The 26,666-nt window shown below is 44.2% G+C and overlaps 2 long non-coding RNA genes across 2 annotated transcripts; one reads left to right on the plus strand and one right to left on the minus strand.

Moving 5' to 3' along the window:
* Nucleotides 1–946: 946 nt before the first annotated feature.
* Nucleotides 947–15,412, minus strand: LOC117067406. The gene is made up of 3 exons (XR_004430730.1): nucleotides 14,689–15,412; nucleotides 4,842–4,937; nucleotides 947–1,000 (listed from the first exon to the last, which is right to left on the minus strand). It is a non-coding gene; the product is annotated as an uncharacterized LOC117067406 (long non-coding RNA).
* LOC117067407 lies at nucleotides 15,308–26,663 on the plus strand. The gene is made up of 3 exons (XR_004430731.1): nucleotides 15,308–15,341; nucleotides 24,491–24,567; nucleotides 26,106–26,663. It is a non-coding gene; the product is annotated as an uncharacterized LOC117067407 (long non-coding RNA).
* Nucleotides 26,664–26,666: the final 3 nt, after the last annotated feature.

The raw sequence follows: 26,666 nt of genomic DNA on the forward strand, positions 1-26,666 counted from the left end.
GATTGCTTGCACCCAGGAGTTTGAGACCAGCCTGGGCAACACAGTGAGACCTCACCTCTACAAAAATTTAAAAATTAGCCAGGCATAATGGCACATGTCTGTAGTTCCTGCTACTCAGGTGGCCAAGGCGGGAAGACCGCTTGAGCCCAGGAGGTTGAGGCTGCAATGAGCCATGATTGTGCTACAACACCAGTACAGCCTTGGTGACAGAGCAAGACCCTGTCTCTCAAAAAAGAGAAAAAATACCAGAATAGATGAATATATAGGTAATTATGAATGAATATTTATTGCCAACCCAATAGTTATAATTTCTTATGGAATTTAAATATATGTGTAGAACTAAACATGTATAACAACAACACAAAATGAGGAAGGGGATAAATAAAACTAAAGTTTCCTAAAGTTTTAAATGTTTTGGGAACTGGTAAAAGTAATAATTTGTATTACACAGAAATAAGTCAAGATTGCATGTTGTTTAATCTTTAGGATAACAGCTAAAGAAAAAGAATACGTAACAAAAGTGTATAACTAACAAGTTTGAGGTAGAGAGTAGGATGATAGAAGATACTTTATTAATCCAAAAGAATGCAGGAAAGAAGAAAAACAACAGAAAATAGATGGGTCAAGCAGAAAACAAATAGTAAGAATAAACCCAACTTTATATCAATAATTACTTTACTATTATGTAAATAGACAAAATAGTCCAAATAAAAGACTAAGATTGGCCAGGTGCAGTGGCTCATGTCTATAATCCCAGCACTTTGGGAGGCCCAGGTGGGCAGATCACAAAGTCAGGACATCAAGACCATCCTAGCCAACACGGTGAAACCTCATCTCTACTAAAAATACAAAAATTAGCTGGGCGTGGTGGTGCGTGCCTGTAATCCCAGTTACTCGGGAGGCTGAGGCAGGAGAATCACCTGAACCAGGGAGTCAGATGTTGCAGTGAACCAAGATCGCGCCACTGTACTCCAGCCTGGGCGACAGAGTGAGACTCCATCTAAAAAAAAAAAACAAACTAAGATTATCATACTGGATAAAAAACATAAAACCTAACTATATGTAACTTCTAAGAGAGACACTTTAAATACATGGAGATAGATGATTAAAGATAAAGGAAAAGGAAAGATAGACTATAAAAGTCTAACAAAAGAAACCAGGTATATCTATAGCAGTATGAAGTAAGATTTTGAAGTAAAAAGCATTACTACAAATTAAAAGGTACATATTATAATGGGTCAATCCAACTAGTAGATATGAAGTCACAAATCTATACGTACTTATAACTTCAGAATACATAAAGCAAAAACTAAGCAACTCAAAGAAGAAAGCGACAAATCCACAATCATAGTGGAAGACTGTAACATATATTTCTCGGTAACTTATAAAACAAGAAAACAGAGCAGTAAGGATCTAGAAGATTTAAATGACACAACTAACAAACTTGACTTAGTCGTTATATATATATCAAATTCTGTACCCATAATGATAGAATTTTATTTTTTTTATTTGTTTGTTTATTTATTTATTTATTTTTTAAGATGGAGTAGTTGCTTTTGTTGCCCAGGCTGGAGTGCAATGGTGCAATATTGGCTCACTGCAACCTCCACCTCTCAGGTTCAAGCAATTCTCCTGCCTCAGCCTCCCAAGTAGCTGGGATTATAGGCATGTGTGAATTTACTTTTTAAGTGTACATGAAACATATCAAAATTGATATGTTTCATATCAATTTTGATGGGCAATAAAGAAAGCCTCAACAAATTTCAAAACATTGAAATCATTCAGAGAATGTTGTTTGACCAGAATAAAATTAAGTCAGAACTCAATAATAAAAAGATAATATCCACTGCCTGGAAATTTCTAAATAACTCATAGATTAAAGAAGAAATCCAGACAGATATTAGCAAATATTTTGAACTGAATGTGACCCCATAAAAGACATAACTTATAAAAACTCATAGGATGCAGCTAATGTAGGGACTAGAGAGCTATTTGTAACCTTAAAAATGTATATATTAGAAAAATGCAAAGGCTGAAAGTCAATGATTTATTTTTTTAGTTTAAGAACAAAAGAACAGTCAGTTATATCTAAGGAAAATAGAAGTAAGTAAGAAAGATTATAAATCAGTGTAATAGAAAACAAATCTGCCGGGTGCAGTGGCTCAACGCCTATAACCCCAGCACTTTGGGAAGCTGAGGCGGGCCGATCACGAGGTCAGGAGATCGAGACCATCCTGGCTAACACGGTGAAACCCCGTCTCTACTAAAAGTACAAAAAAATTAGCTAGGCATGGTGGCGGGCGCCTGTAATCCGCGGGCGCCTGTAATCCCAGCTACTCAGGAGGCTGAGGCTGGAGAACGGCGTGAACCCGGGAGGCAGAGCTTGCAGTGAGCCGAGATCATGCCACTGCACTCCAGCCTGGGCGACAGAACAAGACTCCGTCTCAAAAAAAAAAAAAAAAAAAAAAGGAAAGAAAGAAAAGAAATAGAAAACACATATACAATGGAGAAAAATCAACCAAATCAAAAGTTGGTTATTTGAAAATATTGTTTATATTGATAGACTCCAAACAATACTGATCAACAGAAACAAGAAAGATAAATTTTCAATATTAGAAAGGAGTATCAGTACAGATCCCACAAATATAACAAAGATAAGAGAATATTATTATCTTCACACCCAAATATTGACGACTTGGATAGACTAGACAAATTCCTTGAAAAATACAACTTTCCAAAGCCCACATAAAAAAATAAAATCTGAATAGCCAATATCTAATAAATAAAATGGAATCTATTCAAGAGCTTCTCACAAAGAAAATTCCAAACCCGAGATGACTTCATCAGTTAATTCTTCCAAATATTTAAAGAATAATATCATGGGCTGCACGTGGTGGCTCACACCTATACTCCCAGCACTTTGGGAGGCTGAGGTAGGAGAATCACTTGAGTCTAGGAGTTCAAGAGCAACCTGGACAGTATAGTGAGGCACCGCCTCTACAAAAAATTTAAAAATTAGCAGGGCATGGCAGCATGCACCTGTAGTCCCAGGTATTTAGGAGGCTTAGGTGGGAGGATTGCTTGAGCCCAGGAGTTCAAGGTTATAGTGAATGAGCTGTGATGGCATCACTGCCACTCCAGTCTGGGTGACAGAGTGACACCCTGTCTCTAAAAAAAAAAAGAATAATACCAATCTTGCATAAACTTGCACAAACTCTACCAAAGAATAGAAAAACAGAATGTACTTCCCAACTCCTTTCACGTGGCCATAACCTTGATAGAAAAACTGGACTAGGATATTACAAGAAGAAAAAATTACAGACCAACGTCAATCATTGTGGAATGAGAAAAAATAAATATTTGGGTTTTGTTCCTGGTTCCTTGCACATGGCTCCCAAAACTCCTGAAATCTCCACAGAGGCAAGAGTGTCTTTTGTATACTAATGAAATGACTAGTGGCTAGAGGCTTCTAGGTAGTTTGGGATGAAGGGGTCACCAGAAAGACCTAGACAATAGCTCTTATTTTGCATGCCAAGAAGAATAAATAATTCAAAAAAAAAAAAAAAGGAGAACTAGGCATGATTAGAGGGTTGGAACTTTTATCCCCACCCACTGACTTCTGGGGAGGGGAGAGGGACAAAGGGCTGGAGATTGAAGTAATCACCAATGTTCAATGATTCAATCAATCATGGCTATGTAGGGCTCACACCTGTCATCCCAGCACTTCGGGAAGCCAAGGCAGGCGGATCACTTGAGGTCAGGAATTCAAGACCAGCCTGGCCAACATGGTGAAACCCCATGTCTACTAAAAATGCAAAAATTAGCTGGGCATGGTGGTGTCCACCTGTAGTCTCAACTACTCGGGAGGCTGAGGCAGGAGAATTGCTTGAATCCAGGAGGTGGAGGTTGCAGTGAGCCGAGATGGTGCCACTGCACTCCAGCCTGGGTAACAGAGTAAGACTCCGTCTCAAAAAAAAAAAAAAAAAAATCATGCCTATGTAATGAAACTTCCATTAAAACCTCTAAATGATGGGTTCAGAGAGCTTCCAGGTTGGTGCACAGCAAAATGCTGGGAGAGTGGCGTGCCCGAAGAGGGCAGGAAAGCTCTGGGCTCATTCTCCCTTGCCTTGCTCCATGCATCGCTTCCATTTGGCTCTTCCTGAATTGTATCCTTTGTAATAAACCAGTAATATTAATTAAGCACTTTCTTGCATTCCACTAATCATTCTAGCAAATTGTCAAGCCTGTGGGAGGTGGTCATAAGAACCCCCAAATTATAACCAGTTGCCCAGAAGTGTGGGTGGCCCGGGACTTGCAACTGGGGTCTGATTAGGACAGTCTGTGGGACTGAGGCCTTCAATCTGTGGAGGCTAATGCTAACTCTGGGTAGTTAGTGTCAGAATTGAATTGAATTGTAGGACACTCAGTTTGTGTTAGAGAATTGGTTGGTGTCAGGAGAGGAAAAAAATTCTCACTTGTGAATATAGATGCAAAATGCTCAATAAAATATTAGCATTTTTGCTAAGGAATTAGAAAAAATCAAGCATCTATCTAGGATTTATTCCGGGAATACAAAAGTGATTTAATATTCTAAAATCAATCAAGGTAATTCATCCCATTAGTAGGAAAAAATAAGATCATAAAGTCATATTGATATATACATAAAAACGATGAGTTGATAGATACATAAAAATGGTGACTTCAGAAAATGTGGTCTCAAGAAGTAACATCAGATTCATTTTTCTTTCCTCCCTCAGAGTTCTGTCCATCCAGTCTAGATTGATTTGTAGGAGAGAACTGCAGTCTGTCCCATGCCTAGCCTGAGCCACGGCCTGTACTACCTGTTATGCTGTAAGACCCTCTGATTTCCAGGACCCTCTGGCTTTGGATTTTGATCGCCATCTTTGGTTCTGCATGTTTTATACTGATGGTTCAACCTGCAAGACAAAAAAGAAGGAGGTATTGTTTAACATCATTACTGGCATATTTAATATAATTATTGTGTCAGACACTCTGGTAGGTTCTGGAAGGACAAATGTGAACCCAAGTTCTGGAAGTCTAAGTAACTCATTGAAAGTCCTACTGCTGGTAAATGACAGAGCTGATATGTGAACCAGTCAGTCTGGCTTTGGAATTCATACTCTTACTCATTGTGTCACTAATTCTACATGACCAACCACAATACTAGGCATTAAGTGTCAAATAGATGTAAGTTACACAGGCTGTGAAAGCATAAAGAAAAGATATCAGTTCTGGCTAGGGGTGGGTTGGTTCTGGAAGGCTTTTAAAGAAAGAGTATTTAAGCTGATACTTAAAAGATAAAGATTTTTAACTGGCAGAAAATAAGAATGTATTACTCAGGATAATTTAGATTATGCTGTGGTAACACAGGTTTAACCCAACAAGGGTTTCTCTCTCTTAAGAAAATGATAAGTCGGTCAGGCGCGATGGCTCACGCCTTTAATCCCAGCACTTTGGGAGGCCGAGGCAGGTGGATCATGAGGTCAGGAGATCGAGACCATCCTGGCTAACACGGTGAAACCCCGTCTCTACTAAAAATGCAAAAACTTAGCCGGGCGTGGTGGCAGGCACCTGTAGTCCCAGCTACTCAGGAGGCTAAGGCAGGAGAATGGCGTGAACCCGGGAGGCGGAGCTTGTAGTGAGCCGAGATTGTGCCACTGCACTCTAGCCTGGGCGACAGAGCAAGACTCTGTCTCAAAAAAAAAAAAAAGAAAAGAAAAAAAGAAAAGAAAATGCTAAATCAAGTTGGGCAGCGTCCAGGGCCCTCCCTTGATATCTTGACTCAGCTCTCTAGGCTGCTACCATTTAGAGTTTTTCATTCCATCACATGTGCTCCATCAGTGTGCAGGGGAAGAGAGAAAAACATGGAGAATTAGTACTTGCCCTTCAAGGCTTCGGCCTGAAAACCCACACAACACTTCTGCTCATGGCCCATTCATTCTAACTCAGAGAACATGGGCTATTTGGCAAGAAGTTGTTGTTTCTGCTCCAGAGAAAAGGAGCATTTCAGACTGAGGAACAAGCACATGCAAAGGCATGAAAGGGTAAAACTGCATAGTCTGCAGTGGAGAGCAAATAGATCCAGGACACAACAGGTCTTCAATGCCATTCATAGACAAATGGAAGCTCTCATGGAGGAGCAGCAGAGTTTGCCTTGTTTTACAAAATTATAGATGGTTTTAGATGTGCAAAATTATAGATGCAAAAAAGGAGGGCATGCAGAGATGAAAGACCAATGAGCTGGTTATAACCATGCCCTTGGACTTCCCAGCCTCCATAATTGTGAGCCAAATAAGCTTCTTTTCTTCGTAAATTACCCAGTCTCAGATATTCTGTTAGAGCAACAGAAAATGGACTAAGACAGATGATCAAGAAATACTTCCGGCCGGGCGCGGTGGCTCAAGCCTGTAATCCCAGCACTTTGGGAGGCCGAGATGGGCGGATCACAAGGTCAGGAGATCGAGACCATCCTGGCTAACACGGTGAAACCCCGTCTCTACTAAAAAATACAAAAAACTAGCCGGGCGACGTGACGGGCGCCTGTAGTCCCAGCTACTCGGGAGGCTGAGGCAGGAGAATGGCGTGAACCCGGGAGGCGGAGCTTGCAGTGAGCTGAGATCCGGCCACTGCACTCCAGCCTGGGCGGCAGAGCGAGACTCTGTCTCAAAAAAAAAAAAAAAAAAAAAAAAAAAAAAAAAAAAAAAAAGAAATACTTCCTAGAGGAAGTGAACTTGGAAGGGAACCTATGGTATGGCCAAGCAGAGAAAAAGGAGGAGTAAACCTTTCTGTATCAGCGGGAAATAATCATGCAGGAGAGAGCACAGTTCAGGCAGAGGCAATGAGGAAAAGTAAGAGAATATGGTCACTAGAATCACTTTAGGTGAGTCTCGTGTACTTAGACACTGCAATCCTAATTGCACAGGAGCTCAAAAGGGACAGCAATCATGGGATGGTCCTGTGGTTTGAATGTGACCCGCAAAAGTTTGTGTGCTTGAAACTTAGTTGATAATGTATACAATTTGGTGAAGGCAACAGAACATGATTCCAAGATTTCCTACCTCTCTGCCAAGCCAATAGTGGTAGTCAGTATCTAAAATAGGAAACACAAAAGAAAGCAGCCTGTTTTGAAAGAGAAAAACTTGTTTGTGCCGTGCTCTGGAACACGTACACAGAAATGTGTAGGAGACAACTGGAAATACAGCCTCAAGCTCTGGTGTGAGGAGAGGCATCCCAAGATGAGGGTACAAGAGAAGCAAAGGAATGGAGACAGGAAATATCAGGGTATACAGGAGACCTACAGTAAGAATGAAGGTCATGCCTCACCCATTTACTGTCCTTGCCACCCTCCTCAGAGTCACCTCCCGCTGCCTGCTACACATCTGCACCTGGAGGGCCCCTCAAATGCAATCAACTCTTTGGCTCCTATCAGTAAAATCCAAAGCCATCCATACATACTGCTTTGTCTTCACTGAACTGTTTCAATCTTGCAGTAGCTATTTTTCTGCCATTAATCATAATTCTATGCAGCACTGTATGAGCCCTCAGTTCACAACGTCCTTTTAACCTATATGCACGTAGCCGTCCTCTGAATGAGATCACTGGTTTTTCTAGCCTCAGTGAAACTGAAAAATAGATCATGTCAGCTGTGTGACACTGGGCCAGTTAATTGACCTCTCTGAACCTTAGTATTTTCATCCACTAGGGGAAAAAACATCTAATATGTGCCCTATCTATTTAAACGGGTGGTTGGGATCAAATGAAAATAATGAGTGTGAAACCGTTGCATAATCCCTACGGGCAATATAGGAACAGTGACAATAGGGTGAGAGTGGTAGTGATAGAAGTTATCGTTGTCACAATATGCCTTCTAGGGACCAGTCAGCAAAGACACATAAGAAAAACTCAGCTAGACAACCTAATGCAAACAGAGAGATTTAACTGAATACTTTTTATGGATCCAGTGGTATGACTGCTACAAATAAACAGCATACTCGTTGTCCTCTGGGAGCTGGGGTGATAAAGTATACAGACAGAGATGATCAATGCACAGCATAGAATAAAAGTGTGTCTCATGTGAATCATACAGATCCTAACTGCACAGGAGCTGAAAAGGGACTGTGATCACAGGCTGCGTCTTTGGGTTTGAGTGTGTCCCCGAAAAGTCCATGTGTTGGAAACTTAGTCACTAATGTAATAGTATTGAGAGGTGGGGCCTTTTGAAAGGGAATTAGGTAATAAGGGTAGAGCCCCATAAATGGATTAAGGCTGTTTGCGAGTGAGATCGTTTCCAAGGAACTGAGTTAGTGCCCTGAGGTCTCTTTGGCATGCACTCACTTGCCCTTCCACATTTCTGCCGTATTATAACGCAGTATGGAATCCCTTACCAGGGGCCGGGCGCAGTGGCTCACACCTGTAATCCCAGCACTTTGGGAGGCCGAGGCGGGTGGATCATGAGGTCAGGAGGTCGAGACCATCCTGGCTAACACGGTGAAACCCCATCTCTACTAAAAATACAAAAAATTAGCCAGGCATGGTGGTGGGCGCCTGTAGTCCCAGCTACTAGGGAGGCTGAGGCAGGACAATGGCATGAACCCGGTAGGCGGAGCTTGCAGTGAGCCGAAATAGGGCCCCTGCACACCTGGGTGACAGAGCGAGGCTCCGTCTCAAAAAAAAAAAAAAAAAAAGAAGAAGAAGAAATTCTTACCAGAAGCTGTCACCATGCCCTTGGTCTTCCCAGCCTCCATAACCGTGAGCCAAATAAGCTTCTTTTCTTTTTAAATTAGTCCATCTTAAACATTCTGTTATAGCAACAGAAAATGGACTAAGACAGATGGTCAATGAATGCTTCCTAGAGAAAGTGAACTTGGGAAGGAGCCCATGATATGGCCAGGTAGACCGGAAGGAGGTGTAGACTAACCTGGGTATATCAGAAGAGAGCTGAATCAGAAAAATCCTAATTGCCCCTCCCTCTCAGCCAGCCTGCTCCTGAAGCTAGAAGGCTCCAATCTTCCCAAGGAGGGAAAGAGTATGGAACAATGTCTTATGCCAATACTAAGGAAAGGGATTTCCTATTTCAATTTCTGTTGCTAAACAAGCATTTGCAGCTGAACCACAATCTCAAGAAATGGGCCAAGATCAGGTGCACAGGGAAGGCTCTGAGGATGGCCTTACCACTCAGCATTCTGGGCACAGCGCCAGCCACTCAGACAGCATGCAAAACACGACTGGGGCTCCTTGTGCAAGACTGACTGCAAGCTTTATCTGCATGGACACTTTCTTGGCTCACAGAATTGTTTTGGAACAAAAGCTATTCATTTCAGCTTGATTTGGAGCCACAGTCCTTGGCTTTCTGCAGTGTCAGGGCTTGGCAGTGTTTCTGGCCACCGGGTCAGCCATGAGGCCAACAGCAGAGAGGGGAGCAAAGACACAACCCCAGACTGTATTGGGGGATGCTGAGAGGTGGTCCTGCTCTTCCTGGGTTGGCCAGGGGACTGAGGAGCCAAGGCTGCTGGAGTGATTCTTTTCAGCAGCAGTCAACGGCCCCCTCCTCCCCAACACACACACACACACACACTCTCTCTCTCTCTCTCTCTCTCTCTCTCTCTCTCTCTCTGTTATGCTAGTTTCTGATGACAGGGCTTAAAGCATCCTCATCCTTTCAGTCATAACGTTTGAGATTATAAATACAGTACTTCATCAGGTGAAATAACCATCTCCTCAGTAGTGAGGCACAAGCGACTAAATGGCAGATGGTGGAGTTGTACCTAATTTGCCAGTTAGAAATTTAAACTTCTTTGATAAAAATGACACTCTATTTCTTTCCCTTTGTGTTTAAAAAAAAAAATCAATCTCTGAAGAATTTGCAACTACCCCTCAAAGAAGATTAACAGGAGTTATTTCTAAAAGCACAATCAAGAGGGGCTTTCCAGCGATGACGTCTCTTTACACAAAGGAGGGATTTGCTGGGAAAAGGGGAGTCTGTGTCGTGAACATTTTTGGGAGTCTTCCCGTTAGGGGACAGAATAATCTTCCTCTAACCATTTCCCATGCAAATTCACTTAAGGGATTCCTTTTTAAATTGTAATAAATCTAAACTACAAAAAAGATGACTGACTCCTTGGGTCTGGAATGGTCTTCGAGAGGTGATCTTGGTGTCCACTCACGACGGGAGAAAACCCACCTTGATATTCAAGCTCCCCAGGAAGGGTGTAGCTGTGGCCTTTCTCCAGGCCACCCCTTCTCCTTCTGTCCAGCGTGCATCCCTTCTGAGCTATCTCCTTTCGTGAGACACATTGAAGACCCCCGGTCCTTCCCCATACCGTCACCTCCTCACCCCACCCCGTCACCGTTAACCAGACCACAGCTGCCCACTTCTCCCAGAATCCTGACTTCTCCACAACTATTTCCTGAGGCCTCAAACAAATGCTGCACAAAAGGGTCATCACTGGGCCGGGCACAGTGGTTCACATTTATAATCGTAGCACTTTGGGAGGCCAAAGAGGGTGGATCACCTGAGGTCAGGCATTCGAGACCAGCCTGGCCAACATGGCAAAACCCCGTCTCTACTAATAATACAAAAATTAGCCAGGTGTGGTGGCAGTCACCTGTAAGCTCAGCTACTCAGGAGGCTGAGGCAGGAGAATCGCTTGAACCCAGGGGTGGAGGTTGCAGTGAGCCGAGATCGCACCGCTTCACTCCATTGGAAAAAAAAAAAAAAAAGCGTCATCACTGGACTCTCTCTGACCCCATCACAGGCCTAGCATTGCCCCTCTCAGATTCCAGCTAAGTGAGGTATGACATTGAACATTTTAAAGAACTCAGACAGTCACTAAAAGTATCAGAAAGTGATAGTCTCAATATTCCATCCATCCCATGGTCACGATTTCTTCTCATAGGAAGTGGGTGTCATGCTCTACAAGATTTCGGGGACTGGAACTTTCCTGTAATCCAGAGCAGGCTTCCTGGAAGACAATCGTAATTATGTGTTTGCTGTGCAGAGATGTAAATAGTGACCCCAAATCATTGTGCTCTTTTTTTTTAGTAGGCAACTCACATCCCAACTATAGCACTGCCAGCCACAGTCCAAATGCCCAAGTCTAATATGCTGTGTTAACTGTACCCAGCCTCAGAAACGTCTCTCATCTCTATTACATTCTCAATGACCCGTTTAATGTGTCTCCCAGGTTTTTCAGGCCCTGCCTCCAGACACATAATTGCCTACTGGACATCACCATCTGGCTCTGACCAACAGCTGACACACAATAGATCCAAGCCAAGTTCACGTTCCTCTTCTACCTTTGTCCCAACATCTGGCACCCCATCTGCCCTAAGAACAGCTTCACATCCTCAAGACCCAGATAAATCACCACCATATCTTTCAGAATGCTTTCTTGACATTCCACCCAGGATAAAGTAAAGGCCCACACTTAAGCACCTTCTTAACCCTCCAGCTGTCTGCATGGCACCTGCGCCATGCCACTGAGTTGATACACATGGCCATCTCCTACCACTAGACTACAAGTCACTTGAGAACAGAGACTGTGTCCTGAAGGTCCTCAAGTCTGTGTTATTACAGTGCCTAACTATACCTGACACATAGTAGATGCCCAATAAATGTCTGTTACTTGGAGGAATGAACCAATGGTATAAGCAATTCTAAATTCCACCCAAGCCTTATTAAGACCCTTCCTTCCTGTGGCCCTCATCTAAGTTCAACTCTCTTCCCGGAACCCCATCTGCTGCAAGAACACCCTCACATCCCCAAGTTTTCCTTAAGTCAAATAGGAAAGCATTTTAGAAGTCCAGATGGAAATTTTTTCCACCTCGCCCCCGGTGGTCAGGGCTACAGGAACACAGGAAATGAGAGGCTAGGCTGAAACAAGAGCCCTGCATGTGCTGGAGGCCACAGCAGGTTGCCCAGCCCTGCTGTTTAGTTTACTATGTGTCACCAGCTAACACCCCCAGGCAGAGCCTCTGGACAGGGGAATTCTTCATCTCCTTCTACACATTAAAAAAAAAAAAAAAAAAAAAACTACGCAAGTATTTTTGAGACAGTGTTTCACTCTTTCACCCAGACTGGAGTGCAATGGTGCAATCACAGCTCACTGCAGCCGGGACCTCCTAGACTCAAGGACTCAAGCAATCCTCCAGCCTCAGCTTCTCGAGTACCTGGGACTATGGGTGTGCACCACCAAACCTGGCTAATTTTTTTTTTTTTTTTTTTTTAGAGACAGTGTCTCACTCTGTTGCCCAGGCTGGCCTCAAACTGCTGGGCTCCAGCCATCCTCCTGCCTCAGCCTTCCAAAGTGCTGGAATTATAGGCATGATCCACCATGCCCAGCCTCCACCACATTTTAAACAAGTCCAGGCATCAGAGGTGGGCATCAGCTTGGCTGGTTGGCGTCAGCTTGGCTGGTAGACATACCTACACAAGGCTGCATTGAGACTGGGACATCACAGGAGAGATAGGTGTGAAAGCCTTGACAATCACAGGAGAAGGGCCTTCTGACCAGCACCACTCCCTCTGATCCCATGAAAAGCTGTCATTTCCTAGGTGACTGGAGTTGCAGACAGCACAGAAAGACACTGAGTGAATTCTCTTGGCTCAGGGAAGGAAATATATCCCATCCATTCCTCTGGCTTATATTAGAGTCCTTGTTTGAATGCAAATCTGGCCACTTCACTCGCCTGCTCCTTGGGGAAAAATAGCACCACCTTTGTAAGGCATAGACTTTTCCTATCCATCCCTGCCTGCCTGTCCCACCTCACACTCCCCTTGTACTCTATGCTCAGCGAACAGCAATCAGCATGCCCTCAGACACGCCAGACTCATACATCGCTGTGCTTCGGCAGGGTCTGCTTCTGCAGCCAGGGTCTTCCTTCCTCTGCCCAGCTGAAGCCTCAGGATCCTCCAAGCTTCAAGGCTCTCTCTTCATAGATGACTACTCCCACTCTTCATGTAGAATCGGAAGCTCCCTATCACCACAGTCTTAATTTTATGTTTCTCCTGGCTGGGCACAGTGACTCATGCCTGTAATCGCAGCACTTTGGGAGGCCGAGGCAGGCAGATCACATGAGTTCAGGAGTTTGAGGCCAGCCTGGGCAACATGGCAAAATCCCATCTCTACTAAAAATACAAAAAAAAAAAAGAAAAGAAAAGAAAAATGAGCCAGGCATGGTTGTGCCTGCCTGTAGTCCCAGTTACTTGGGAGGCTGAGAAGGGACAATCACGAGAGCCCAGGAGGTCAAGGCTGCAGCGAGCCGAAATCACGCCACTGCACTCTAGCCTGGGCAACAGAGTCAGACTTTGCCTCAAATAATAATAATAGTAATAATAATAATAAAATAAATAATTATGTTTCTACAATTGTAGTGAGACCAGTTTTTCTGTATCATGTCAACAGTTCTTCCAGTGTTAGTCCTTACCAGCCTCAGTTTCCTTACCTGTAAAATGGAGATAATAATTGAACTACCCTTTCGCATGGGTGGGAAGATTGATCCCCGAAAGCGGCTGGTGCCTGGGGAGGTGGGACAGGGAAAGTAAGGTGGGCAACACAGGGCTCATTCACGAGCAGCAACCCCTGTGGGCCACCTGAGTTCTGCCCTACTGGGAGCCTCTGGGAGAAACAACGTAGAACACCCTCAGAACAGGGGGCCGGGGAGGCAGCTTGGTACTTTTTAATCAAGCAACTATTTTTCACTATCAGTTGCAGGTTGATCCAGGGGGCATCCACTCCCTGGCGCTCTGGCCACATGTGTGGCAGTCATGTTCCTATGACCAGAGAAAACCCCCTGAGCAGAGAGGCTCAGGCACTTCCCGTGTAAGTCCCTGATGCTGGGTGGGATGTCGACACCATCTGATGTCATTCACCTGCAGCTCCGCCATTGGCTGGCTGAGGGAGCTTCGCTCCTCTAGAAAGTAGATATATTTGGCCAGGTGCAGTGACTCATGCCTGTAATCCTAGAACTTTGGGAGGCCGACAGGGGCGGATCACTTGACGTCAGGAGTTTGAGATCAGCCTGGCCAACATAGTGAAACCCCGCCCTACTAAAAATACAAAAATTAGCCAGGTGCGGTGGTGCACACCTGTAATCCCAGCTACTCAGGAGGCTGAGGCAGGAGAATCGCTTGAACCTGGGAGGTGGAGGTTGCAGTGAGGCAAGATCGCACCATTGCACTCCAGCCTGGGTGACAGAGCGAGACTCTGTCTCAAAAAAAAAAAAAAAAAAAGTAGATATATTTGACTGGGGGCACCCTAAGGTACTTTGTGGTGGGCCCAGTCCTCCATCAGCCCACATCCCCCAAGGTTGGGCACCGTTAAGCTGCCCTTAGCCTCAAGGGACTTTGAGGGCAGGAGCCATGCTCGTTTTGCTCATCACTCTGTCCCTGGTACCTCGAGCAGTGCCCAGCAGATGCCAGCCTCCAAGTCCACATTGGCTGCCTGGCTGACAGAGAGCACGTGGTGCAGAATGAGGTTATAGCAAAGGAAACCCTGACATTCAACCTCAAACCTAGTCCCAGGACCCCAAGCAATGGAAGACCATGACCACTGCCTTTGCATCTGTGAGTAGGTTGTGGTGTAAGATACGTTTTTGAGATCTATGTGTGTGTAAGATACGTTTTTAACTTTCATATATCACACTTCAGATCCAGAAAGGGCAACTTACAGGAGCTTTAAATTCGTAGGTGGCGGTCTGGGTTACCTTATGTGACTCAGAGCTGGGGCGGGCTGCCTGAACTGCAGTCTGCGGATCTCTGTCTCAGTCTCCAGGCCCAGGAGGCAGCTTGCAAACTTAAACGGAATTGTCTTTATCACAACTCACACCAGTCACTTAATGAAATCGAGCTGCACAAAACGACCCAAATGGGTGCCCTCCACTCCTGCCCCACGTGTCCTCGAACGCTTCCCAGATGTGGTCCCCGCCCGCCTCCCAGGGCCCAGGTAAGGGACCAGGGTTACCTTTTGAAGAAAAGCCATCCTCGGCCTTTACTGCCGGCCTTGGTATCGGATTTTCATTCTGGCCCCTGGATGGATTCACAGCCAGAGCACCAGTGGGAGACAAGAGGAGAAGCCCCCGAAGTTCGAAAGGCAGCCTGGCTCGCCCCAGCCCTGATTGGTCGACAGGGAGGTGGCTGGGCGGGGAGGGCGTGGGCCGGACCCCCCGACCCTCACTAGGCGCCTCCAACTTGGAAAGCAGCTGGAATCCGCGCCAGCCAATCCGCGAGCGGCGCCGCGGGTTTACTAACATGCGCTGCGCGGGCGCCCACCTGCCGCCAGAGGGCGCTGTCCGGCCCCCGCCGGGACCCCGCCGAGCGGCAGGTGAGACCCGCAGGGCAGGGCCCCGGGGCGGGGGTGGAGGGGCGGAGGAGAAGGAGGAGGGAGTGGAGGAGGAGGGAGAGAAGGTGGAGGAGGAGGTGGAGGAGGCGGTGGAGGAGGAGGAGGAGCTGTCACGAGGAGGGAGAGGAGGATCTGTGGCAGAGGGCGAACCTTAGACTGCACCACTAAGGACTGGGGAAGTGAAAACAGATGTAACACGCCTTGGCTCCCTGGCTAGCCAGCCCCCAAATCATTGAATGGCACTAAGCAAATTATTCGGTTTTTGCCATTAAAATGGCAAGCCACAATTACTTTTGCACCAACCTAATATTTAAACTTTGTCAGCATCAGTTTCCCCAGCTAACACGAGAAAAGCAAGTGGGTAGGAAATGACTCATGTGCTGTGAGGCCTGAATGAGTATCTCGGTTAAGGACTGGCAGTGGGGTGTGCTTGGTGGCAAAGAATGCTGCTCACGGGCCAGATGGGCTGGCTCCGAGCCCTGGATTTGCCACCTAGCTATAGGATCTCAAGCAAGTGATGGAACCTCTCTGGGCTTCCTTTGTCTCATCCCATGAGTGAGAATCACTGCACCTTCCCCAGGGGGCAGGCAGCGGTTTGTTTGGTTCTGGTTTTGGTTTTAAGATTACAGAGCTGATTCATGTACAAGCACTTAGAACTATGACTGACACTTGGTGAATGTCCAATAACCAATAGTTTCTCTCTTATGTCTCTTGGGACTCTAAAAAAAAAAAAAAATTTACTAGGCGTAGTGGTTCCATTATATACACAGTCTGATATACTGATATATATATATATATATATATACACATAAAATTCTGAAAATAATTCTCAGAGTTCTCAAAATAATATGAAAACTGTTGGAGTCAAAACTGGAGGTAAAGTATAATCTCTGGAATCAGATTACTTGGGGTCAAATATCAACTCTGTTATCCTCTGTGTGACTTTGGGCAAGTTACTTAACCCCTCTGTGCTTTGACTTCTGTCAAATGACGATGGTGCAATGACAGGGGACAAAGGAGTAAAGAATCAATAAATATCAGTTGTTGTTAGTATTATCAACATTAAAATCTTTAAAGATAGTTTAAATATGGAATGCTAGCTACATCTCCGGCAGGAGGAGATTTTCCAGGTTTAACATTCAGGATCAGGGACGTTCCCATCTTTTATTTCTACAGCCAGGTGGCCTGAGCATGGCAGACAAAGCTGATGTCAGATGGAGGCATGTGGGCATTTGTTATAAGAGGTATGCTCAGAAGATATGTCTTCAGATCATCTGCATCTCATTCCTATGGAAGAGCCACGTTTCCACCAAGCTACCGAGACATCTTAGCTCCAGGTTAGAGTACTGGAATAAAAGTTTCAGAAATGAGACTCTGAAGTCTGGTTGACTCACAGGGAAATGACTAGGCAGAAAGCCCTGAGATGTAGCTTCCAGCCCTAGCTTGTCCACGGCCATAGTGAATGACAATGTGGAAACCAGGTTTTCAAATTTAGTTGACTTGGTTCAGCAAGCAATTTCAAAATCATTTCAACTTTGTTGTATCTGTGATTGGTTCCCATATTCTCTTATTTTGCTAATTTGGGCTTTCTCTCTCTCTTTTTTAATTCTTCTTCTTCTTTTTTTTTTTTTTTTTTTTTTTTTGAGATGGAGTCTTGCTCTGTAGCCCAGGCTGGAGTGCAGTGGCGTGATCTCGGCTCACTGCAAGCTCCGCCTCCCGGGTTCATGGCATTCTTCTGCCTCAGCCTCCCAAGTAGCTGGGACTACAGGCCCGGCTAATTTTTGTATTTTTAGTACAGACGGGGTTTCATGCTGTTAGCCAGGACGGTCTCGATCTCCTGACCTTGTGATCCACCCGCCTCAGCCTCCCAAAGTGCTGGGATTACAGGCTTGAGCCACCGCACCCAGCTTCTTTTATTCTTAATGAGGTTAGATAGTTATTTTTTTATTATAATAAGATGCATGTATTATTTTTCCTTGAGAATCAGGTTTTTTTTTTGAAAGTTAGAACTTTAGGTCGGGCACGGTGGCTCAAGCCTGTAATCTCAGCACCTTGGGAGGCTGAAGCAGGTGGATTATTTGCAGTCAAGACCAGCCTAGCCAACGTGGCGAAACTCATCTCTACTGAAAATACAAAAATTAGCTGGGCAGTAGTGGCACATGCCTGTAATTCCTGCTGCTTGGGAGGCTGAGGCAGGAGACTCACTTGAGCCTGGGAGGCAGAGACCATGGTGAGCCAAAATTGTGCCAGTGCACTCCAGCCTGGGCAACAGAGTGAGATCCTGTCTCAAAAATAAATGAATAAATATAAATACATAAATAAAAGTTAGAACTTTAAAATTATGTTGTCATCAGATATATATGCAGTTTAGTTAACAAATATGAGGGGGCCCTGTAAATTAGAAATATCTTTAGGTATATAGAGTGACAACTTATGTCGGGTTGCATTTATTGTCCTGAAATAGCTAATGGTGCCCTCTTGCACTCTCAAAAGTGACTATGTTTAGGCCGGGTGCAGTGGCTCATGCCTGTAATCCCAGCACTTTAGGAGGTCAAGACAGGTGGATCGCTTGAGCCCAGGTGTTTGAGACTAGCCTGAGCAACATAGTGAGACCCTGTCTCTAGTAAAGAAAATTATTTTATAATTAAAATAAAATAAAACAAAAAAAGTGACTATGTGGCCGGGCGCGGTGGCTCAAGCCTGTAATCCCAGCACTTTGGGAGGCCGAGACGGGCGGATCACGAGGTCAGGAGATCGAGACCATCCTGGCTAACACGGTGAAACCCCGTCTCTACTAAAAATACAAAAAAAAACTAGCTGGGCGAGGTGGCGGGCGCCTGTAGTCCCAGCTGCTCGGGAGGCTGAGGCAGGAGAATGGCGTGAACCCGGGAGGCGGAGCTTGCAGTGAGCTGAGATCCGGCCACTGCACTCCAGCCCGGGCGACAGAGCGAGACACTGCCTCAAAAAAAAAAAAAAAAAAAAAGTGACTATGTTTGGATGATAACTCATGTGGCTACCCTAATCACATGCTAATTTCCTTCTCTAACAATGATCAAACCAGGCCTCCTTGTTTCCTAGATGAGGGAGACACCCACGGTGCGCTGGAAAGTTAATATGACTAGGACTTGTGACACTTGGATTCTAATCCCAGATCTATGACTGATTAGGGAACTTAGACAAGGCACATTCTTTCTCAGAGCCACATTCACTGATCAGACATGTTCAGTGTTTCCCAAAGTTTGTGCTAAGATCAATACTTCTCAACATTTAATGCCAATGTTCGTCTCCTGAGGATCTTGTTAAAGTGCAGATTCTGGCCGGGCACAGTGGCTCACACCTGCAATCCCAGCGCTTTGGGATGCTGAGGCAGGAGGATCGCTTGAGCCTAGAAATTCAAGATCAGCCTGGGCAACAAAGGGAGACCTCCCTTTCTACAAGAAAAATACAAATACGAGTTGCATGCGGTGGCGTGCCTCTGGAGTCCTAGCTATTCAGTAGGCTGAGGTGAGAAGATCTCTTGTGACCGGGAGTTTGAGGTTGCAGTGAGCTATGATCACACCACAGCACTGTAGCTTCGGCAACAGAGCAAGACTCTGTCTCAAAAATAAATAAATAGGCTAGGTGCAGTGATCATGCATGTAATCCCAGCATTTTGGGAGGCTGAGGCGGGAGATTTTCTTGAGGCCAGGAGTTCGAGATCAGCCTGGGCAACAAAGTGAGACCTCCATTTCTACAAAAAAATAAAAATAGGAGCCGGATGCTGTGGTGTGTGCCTGCAGTCCTAGCTACTCAGGCGGTTGAGGTGAGAAGATAGCTTGTACCCAGGAGCTTGAGTATGCAGTGAGCAATGATCGAGCCACTGCACTCCAGCCTCGGTGACAGAGCAAGAACCTCTCTCAAAAATAAACAGGCTGAACATGGTGGCTCACGCCTGTAATCCCAGCACTTTGGGAGGCTAAGCTGGGAGGACTGCTTGAGCCCATGAGTTTGAGACCAGCCTGGGCAACATGGCTGGTCTCAAGTCAGATGAACACCTTGTCTCTATTTTTTTTCCTTCTTCTAAAAAAAAAAAAAAAAAAAACAGGATACATGTGCAGAACATGCAGGCTTTTTACACAGGTATACGTGTGCCATGCACCTATTGATCCATCCTCTGAGTTCCCTCCCCTCACCCCCCACTCCCCAACAGGTCCCGGTGTGTGATGTTTACCTCTCTGTGTCCGTGTGCTCTCAGTGTTCAACTCCCACTTATAAGTGAGAACATGTGGCATTTGGTTTTCTATTCCTGTGTTAGTTTGCTGAGGATACTGGCTTCCAGCTTCATCCATGTCCCTGCAAAGGACATGATCTCATTACTTTTATGGCTGCATAATATTCTATGGTATATATGTGCTACATTTTCTTTATCCAGTCTAACATTGCTGGGCATTTGGGTTGGTTCCATGTCTTTGTTATTATAAATAGTGCAGCAATGAACATACGTGCATATGTCTTTATAGTAGAATGATTTATATTCCTTTGGGTATATACCCAGTAATTGTATTGCTGGGTTAAATGGTATTTCCGGTTCTAGATCCTTGAAGAATTGCCACACTATCTTCCACAATGGTTGAACTAATTTACAGTCCCACCAACAACGTTCCTGTTTCTCCACAGCCTCATCAGCATCTATCGTTTCCTGACTTTTTAATAACTGCCATTCTGACTGGCATGAGATGGTATCTCACTGTGGTTTTCATTTTCATTTCTCTGATGATCAGTGATGATGAGCGTTTTTTCATGTTTGTTGGCCACATAAATGTCTTCTTTTGAGAAGTGTCTACTCATATCCTTTGCCTACTTTTCAATGGGGTTGTTTTTTTCTTGTACATTTGTTTAAGTTCCTTGTAAATTCTGGATTTTAGACCTTTGTCAGATGAGTAAATTGCAAAAATTTTCTCCCGTTCTATAGGTTGCCTGTTCACTCTTATGATAGTTTATTTTGCCGTGTAGAACTCTCTAGTTTAATTACACCTCATTTGTCAATTTTTTGTTTTGTTGCAATTGCTTTTGACATTTTAGTCATGAAATCTTTGCCCTTGCCTATGTCTTGAGTGGTATTGCCTAGGTTTTCTTCTCAGGTTTTTATGGTTTTGGGTTTTACATTTAAGTATTTAATCCATCTTGAGGTAATTTTTATATAAGGTGTAAATTTCTAATTTAATTAATTTAATGTATTAATTAAAATTTATAAATTTATTAAATTAAATTAAGTAAATTTAAATTTATAAAAAATTACAAATTTATTAAATTAAATTAATAATTTAATTATTTTAAAAATAATTAAAACTTTTTAAAATTTTAATAAATAAATAAAGTACAGTTTCTGATGCAATAGTTCTGGGGTGAGGCTGAGATTCTGCACTTCTAACAGGCTGCCAGGGGATGCCCAAGCCAACTTCAATCTGGGTAGCAAGATGTAAAAGCAATGGCATGTTAGCTTCTAACAGCTGACATAAAGAAATATAAGAAATGGGGGTACAGGTGGAGTGTATTATAGCCAAACACATTCAGAAGTCTATGTGTTTAATACATTTAAAAAGGATTATTGCCAGACACGGTGGCTCACGCCTGTAATCCCAACACTTTGGGAGGCCGAGGCAGATGGATCACCTGAGGTTGGGAGTTCGAGACCAGCCTAGGCAACATGGTGAAACCCTGTCTCTACTAAAAATACAAAAATTAGCTGGACATGGTGGCAGGCGCCTGTAATCCTAGCTACTGGGGAGGCTGAGGCAGGAGAATCGCTTGAACCTGGGAGGTGGAGTGAGCCAAGATCACGCCATTGCACTCTAGCCTGGGCAACAAGAGTAAAACTCTGTCTCAAAAAAAGGGGGGGGGATTTTTTTAGTGCAGAGCTCCCCAAAGCCTCTAACATATTTCCAAATAGAATGACTTAAGCAACTCAGAAGAAAAGTTTTTCAGAAAGACAAAAGTGTTTATTTGCAATAGAGGCAAGAGGGCAACTGGTTTTCCCACACTCCTGCTCAATCCCTCTCTCAGACGAACAGATGATGTCTTGCCATACTTAAACTTCATTGCAAAGAAACTGGTTTCATCCACAGCTCCCTTCACATTCCCACCCAATCCCTTAGCTTCCATTTTGGACCATGGGACTTGACTCACAGACTGGCAATCAACCTGTAACATGGCCAGGTATAAAAGGGATGACCTGAGCCTGGGCAATGCAGTTAGACTCCGTCTCTGCAAAAAAATTTTAAAAATTAGCCAGTGGTGGTGGTGCATGCCTGTAATCTCAGCTACTCAGGAGGATGAGGTGGGAGGATCACTTGAATTCAGCAGGTCGAGGCTGCAATGGGCTGTGAATGCACCACTGCATTCCAGCCTGGATGATGGAGAGAGACCCTGCAAAAGAAAAAAAAGAAAACAAAAAGGATGACCTGGACCAATCAACGACACGATCATTCTTGGAAACAGCCAGTTGAGCCAGTTGGTAGAGTTGGACAAATTTGAAAAGGGTGGAATCAGGCCCATGCTGAGGCAAAGCCACAGGAGAGCAACCTTATGAGGGAAGTGAACTCTGAGCAGGCAGTGAAAGCCCACGGTAGAAACAGAAGCAGAATGTTCTGTTCCAATATGGAACAGAAGCACAGAGCACTGCAGAGATGCCCCAAGAGCTCTTAGAAATGGAAGTTGATACGGTGTGGATGTGTGTCCCCTCCAAATCTCATGCTGAAACGTGATCCCCAACGTTGGAGGTAGACAGAGTGGCAGATATTGGATCATGGGGGCAGATTTCTCAAAAATGACTTAGCACCATCCCCTTGGTGATAAGTGAGTTCTCCTTCAGTTACTTCACATGAGATCTGGTTGTTTAAAAGCATCTAGAACCTCCCCTTTCTCTCTCTTGCTCCCTCTCTCACCATGTGACATATCTGCTCCTGCATGGCCTTCAGCCATGAGTGAAAGCTCCCTGAGGTCTCTCCAGAATTGAAGGGGATTCTGGCACCATGCTTCCATTACAGCCTGCAGAACCGTGAGCCAATTAAACCCCTTTTCTTTAGGAATCAACAACACAGAAGGGAAAGCCGCTGAGGGCTATTGCTGGGTCAAAAAGAGCAACTTAGTTTTTCGTGATGGTAACAGGCTACAGACTAGAAGAATAATACAGTTAATGTTTCAATGAGACTTTTCTGGGTTTTTTTGTTTGTTTGTTTTTGGGGTGGAGTCTTAATCTGTCACCCAGACCAGAGCGCAGGGGCGCGATCTCCGCCCTGGTTGGCTCACTGCAACCTCCGCCTCCCAGGTTCAAGTGATTCTCCTCCCTCAGCCTCCGAGTAGCTGGGATTACAGACGCATGCCACCACACCCGGTTAATTTTTGTATTTTTAGTAGAGATGGGGCTTCACCATTTTCAGACCAGAGGGGAAAAAGTGAACTTTGCCCCCTTCCCTCTAGAAAGCCCAAAGCCAATTTGCAGCCAACTTGAAGCAATAGTAGTTTATTGCCTTTATATCTTCATTCTCTCCAACCTCACCCTATATCCACCCTGGTCTTGACTCCATATTTAATTTGTTTTTTGTTTTTTGTTCCGGTTTTTAATTTATACTTTATCATTTTATTTGATTCATCTCCTAAATGCCTTGTCGACTCCCTTGCGAAAAGAGACACAACGGCCGGGCGCGGTGGCTCAAGCCTGTCATCCCGGCACTTTTTAAGAGGCCGAGGCGGGTGGATGACGAGGTCAGGAGATAGAGACCATTCTGGCTAACACGGTGAAACCCGTCTCTACTAAAAATACAAAAACAAAATTAGCCGGGCGTGGTGGCGGGCGCCTGTAGTCCCAGCTACTCCGGAGGCTGAGGCAGGAGAATGGCGTGAACCTGGGAGGCGGAGCTTGCAGTGAGCCGAGATCGCGCCACTGCACTCCAGCCTGGGTGACAGAGCGAGACTCCGTCTCAAAAAAAAAAAAAAAAAAAAAAAAGAAGAAGAAAACAAAAGAGACACAGAGACACAACAATAAATAAATGTACCACATGAGAGCTAAGTGAAGTGATTTGTGTCTGAATGACCATAATCCCAATTCCTCCTATTAATCATCATCGCAGGCGTAGAGATAGGTCTATAGAAGCATGTCACAGGATTCACCCAAAACTGCCTCCTGTTAAAAATTAAAATGATTTAGATAACAACATTGATGACACACTGTTTACATTTTCAAACAAAGATGCAAATGGAAAGAATGACTAACATGTTAGAAAATAGGATTTGATTCCAAAAGTTCTTGCCAATCTAAGCGTAAGCCAGTGTGCTTTCAGGAACTGATCAAATCTCCACTGTGAATCAGCATCTCTGGGCTAAAGTTCAGTGTTACAGTTTCCCACTGTTATCTAAAATCATTATAAGAATTAATTGTACTGGGTGCTGTGGCTCACGCCTGTAATCCCAGCTCTTTGGGAGGCCAAGGCAGGCAGATCACTTGAGGTCAGGAGTTCAAGACCAGCCTGGCCAACATGGTGAAACCCTGTCTGTACTAAAAAAACAAAAATATTAGCTGGGCACAGTGGCTGTAATCCCAACAACTGGGAAGGCTGCGGTGGGAGAATCGCTTGAACTTGGGAGGTGGAGGTTGCAGTGAGCCGAGATCGCACCACTGCACTCTAGCCTGGGTGACACAGCGAGGCTCCATCTCAAAAACAAACAAACAAACAAAAAAAAAAGAAAGAAAAAGAAAAAAAAAACAAGAATCAGTTGTGTGAATTTCTCTTTGAAAAAAAACTGTGATTTGATACCAATCAGATCCAAACACTGTTGTCAAAGAATTACCCATTCTATCTCTCTACCATGTACAATAGGAGAAATTTCTTTCAAAGTTTAGTACCAAGAAAAACTTAATTTTCCTTAAAAAAAACTCAGAATGTTTCTCTGCTCAAGAGAGATGTGTATCATGTTTCTTTTTTCATCTTGACCATCAAATCACTTCAGATCTGCCATCAGGCTCCCTTGGAATAAACATTTGATTTCTAATATTTTCTCCACTCTTTGCCTATTTTGATTCCTATACAATTGGCTTTTACTATCTGGGCTTTTATCTATTGGTAAGCCACAACAACTTTTTTTTTTTTTTTTAGAATGACTTGGGATATAAATAAACTAAATATATCCTATTTGAATAATAAGTGGAAGACAGCTTGATGAATTGGACAAGGTAAGTGAAAAAAGGGCAAAAAGGAGCAATCTCAATAGTTTTCAAGATAAATAACTATATCAAACTGATTTTTTGAATCTACATTGTTTTACTTTGGTCCAAGACATCTGCTAGAGGGAGAACAGTCTGAAGAAGTGTATTCAGGTTTGATAAGCTTGCTCCTTCTTATCCTTACATTCTTTTGCATCTTTGTTTGAAAATGTAAACACTGCTTAGAGCACCTCTCTCCATCTAAATCAACTGGCTTTGCTTGACAGTAAAAGGAGGTCTTGTTCCTGCAAGCCTGGAACTCTGTTCTTCTCCCTCCACCTCCATCATTTCCAGGCAAGGTGGGCCAGTGAGTAGGTGAGGAAGGGGGGAGTGGGGAGGAGAGTGGGTTTTAGGGATTTCATGGAGAATGATTTGACCGAAGACAGACCTCCTGGTCACCTCCTCCATGTGCTACCCTACAATAAGAGATGTTTCCTCCTTTCCATCCTAAGGAATGGAGTCCCTGCAATGGTAGAAATTTCCCAGAAACACTTGCTAGAAATTATCAAAGACAAATATGGCAATACCATCCTGTCTTCTGACCCCGCTCCCCGTGACACCCCACATGCCTCCTTTAGACCAAAGTCAGATGGATTCTGTTTAATACTGATGTCTCTGCTTTTGCAAGTCTCTTTTTCCCCACTATAAATATTATACATGTCCCCTACTGAAAATTTAGAAAATAGAGAAAAGCAAATTTTTTCAGATGTAATAATATCTGCACAAGGCATGGTGGCTCACATCTGTAGTCCCAGGTACTCAGAAGGCAGGCAGGAGGCTCACTCAAGCTTAAGAGTTCACATCTGCCGTGAGCTATGACTTTGCCACTGTATTCCAACCTGGACAACAGAGCAAGACTCCATCTCTAAAAACAATGAATCTGGGAAAAGAAGTCTAAAAGATGTGAAATTAAATGTATGGTAGAAAGGGATGTACTGAGAGTCAGAAGACTTGGATTATAGCCTCACGTCTGCCGTAACTATTAATAGCTGGGGTGATCTTGGGCAAGTAACTCGTCCTTGATGATTTTTTTTTTTCACTTGTAAAAGGAAAAGGTTAGGCTGGGCAGACCTGCTCTTCTAGCATTCCAGGATCACAGAATGGTTCAACAGGAGACATAATAATCAGTCTGTCTGGGTTTATATTCCCAGCACTGCCACTTATGAGTTGTTTGACTTTGGGTAAATTTCACAGCCTCTCCATGTTTCAACATCCCCATCTATAAATGAAAAATGATAATATCTCTCAAATATTGATGATTTGGTGAATGTCAGCTACTGTTATCTCTCCCTTCCCTTCTCCTTCCTTCCTTCCTTCCTTCCTTCCTTCCTTCCTTCTTTTTGCAATATGGTCTTGTTCTGTTGCCCAGGCTAAAGTGCAGTGGTGCTATCTCAGCCCACTGCAACCTCCACTTCCGGGCTCAAGCAATCCTCCCGCCTCAGCCTCTCAGGTAGCTGGGACTACAGGAGCACACCACCATGCCTGGCTAATTTTTGTATTTTTTGCAGAGATGGGGATTTTCCATGTGGCCCCAGTCTGGTCTTGAGCTACTGAGCTCAAGCAACTGCCCACCTTGGCCTCCTAAAGTGCTGGAATTACAGGCATGCTATTATTATCTTAAACATGGCCCAGTCTACCTTTCCAGCTGTATCTCATGTCACACAAGACCTCTTTTCTGAAAGCCACATGTCCAGTGCTGTCTACCCAGCAATGCCATAACCTCACATGTCATTTGGGATCTCAACTTTGTGATATCCAAAACCGAGTGAATAATTTCTATGCACCTACAGTCCATGTCTCCTTAACTGTTTCCTATCACAGCAGGTAATACCAACACCTACTCACTTGCTCAGCTCAAAGACCTGGGAGTCATCCAGAGACCTCTTTCTCCCTTACTCCTGAGAGCCAATCAATCATTAAATTAATTAAATCTGTCTCCTTAATGTTTCTTTGATGCATCAATTTCAGTCACCTTCACTGCCACCCACCCTACCAGTATCTCTTGCCTGGGCAACTCCCATGGTGCCTCATTGGTCTTCCTTCCAGCTTCCAATTCATTCTTCCACTGT

The sequence above is a fragment of the Trachypithecus francoisi genome, unplaced genomic scaffold (genome assembly GCF_009764315.1).
Source record: "Trachypithecus francoisi isolate TF-2019V2 unplaced genomic scaffold, Tfra_2.0 Lachesis_group20, whole genome shotgun sequence".
NCBI lineage: Eukaryota > Metazoa > Chordata > Mammalia > Primates > Cercopithecidae > Trachypithecus > Trachypithecus francoisi.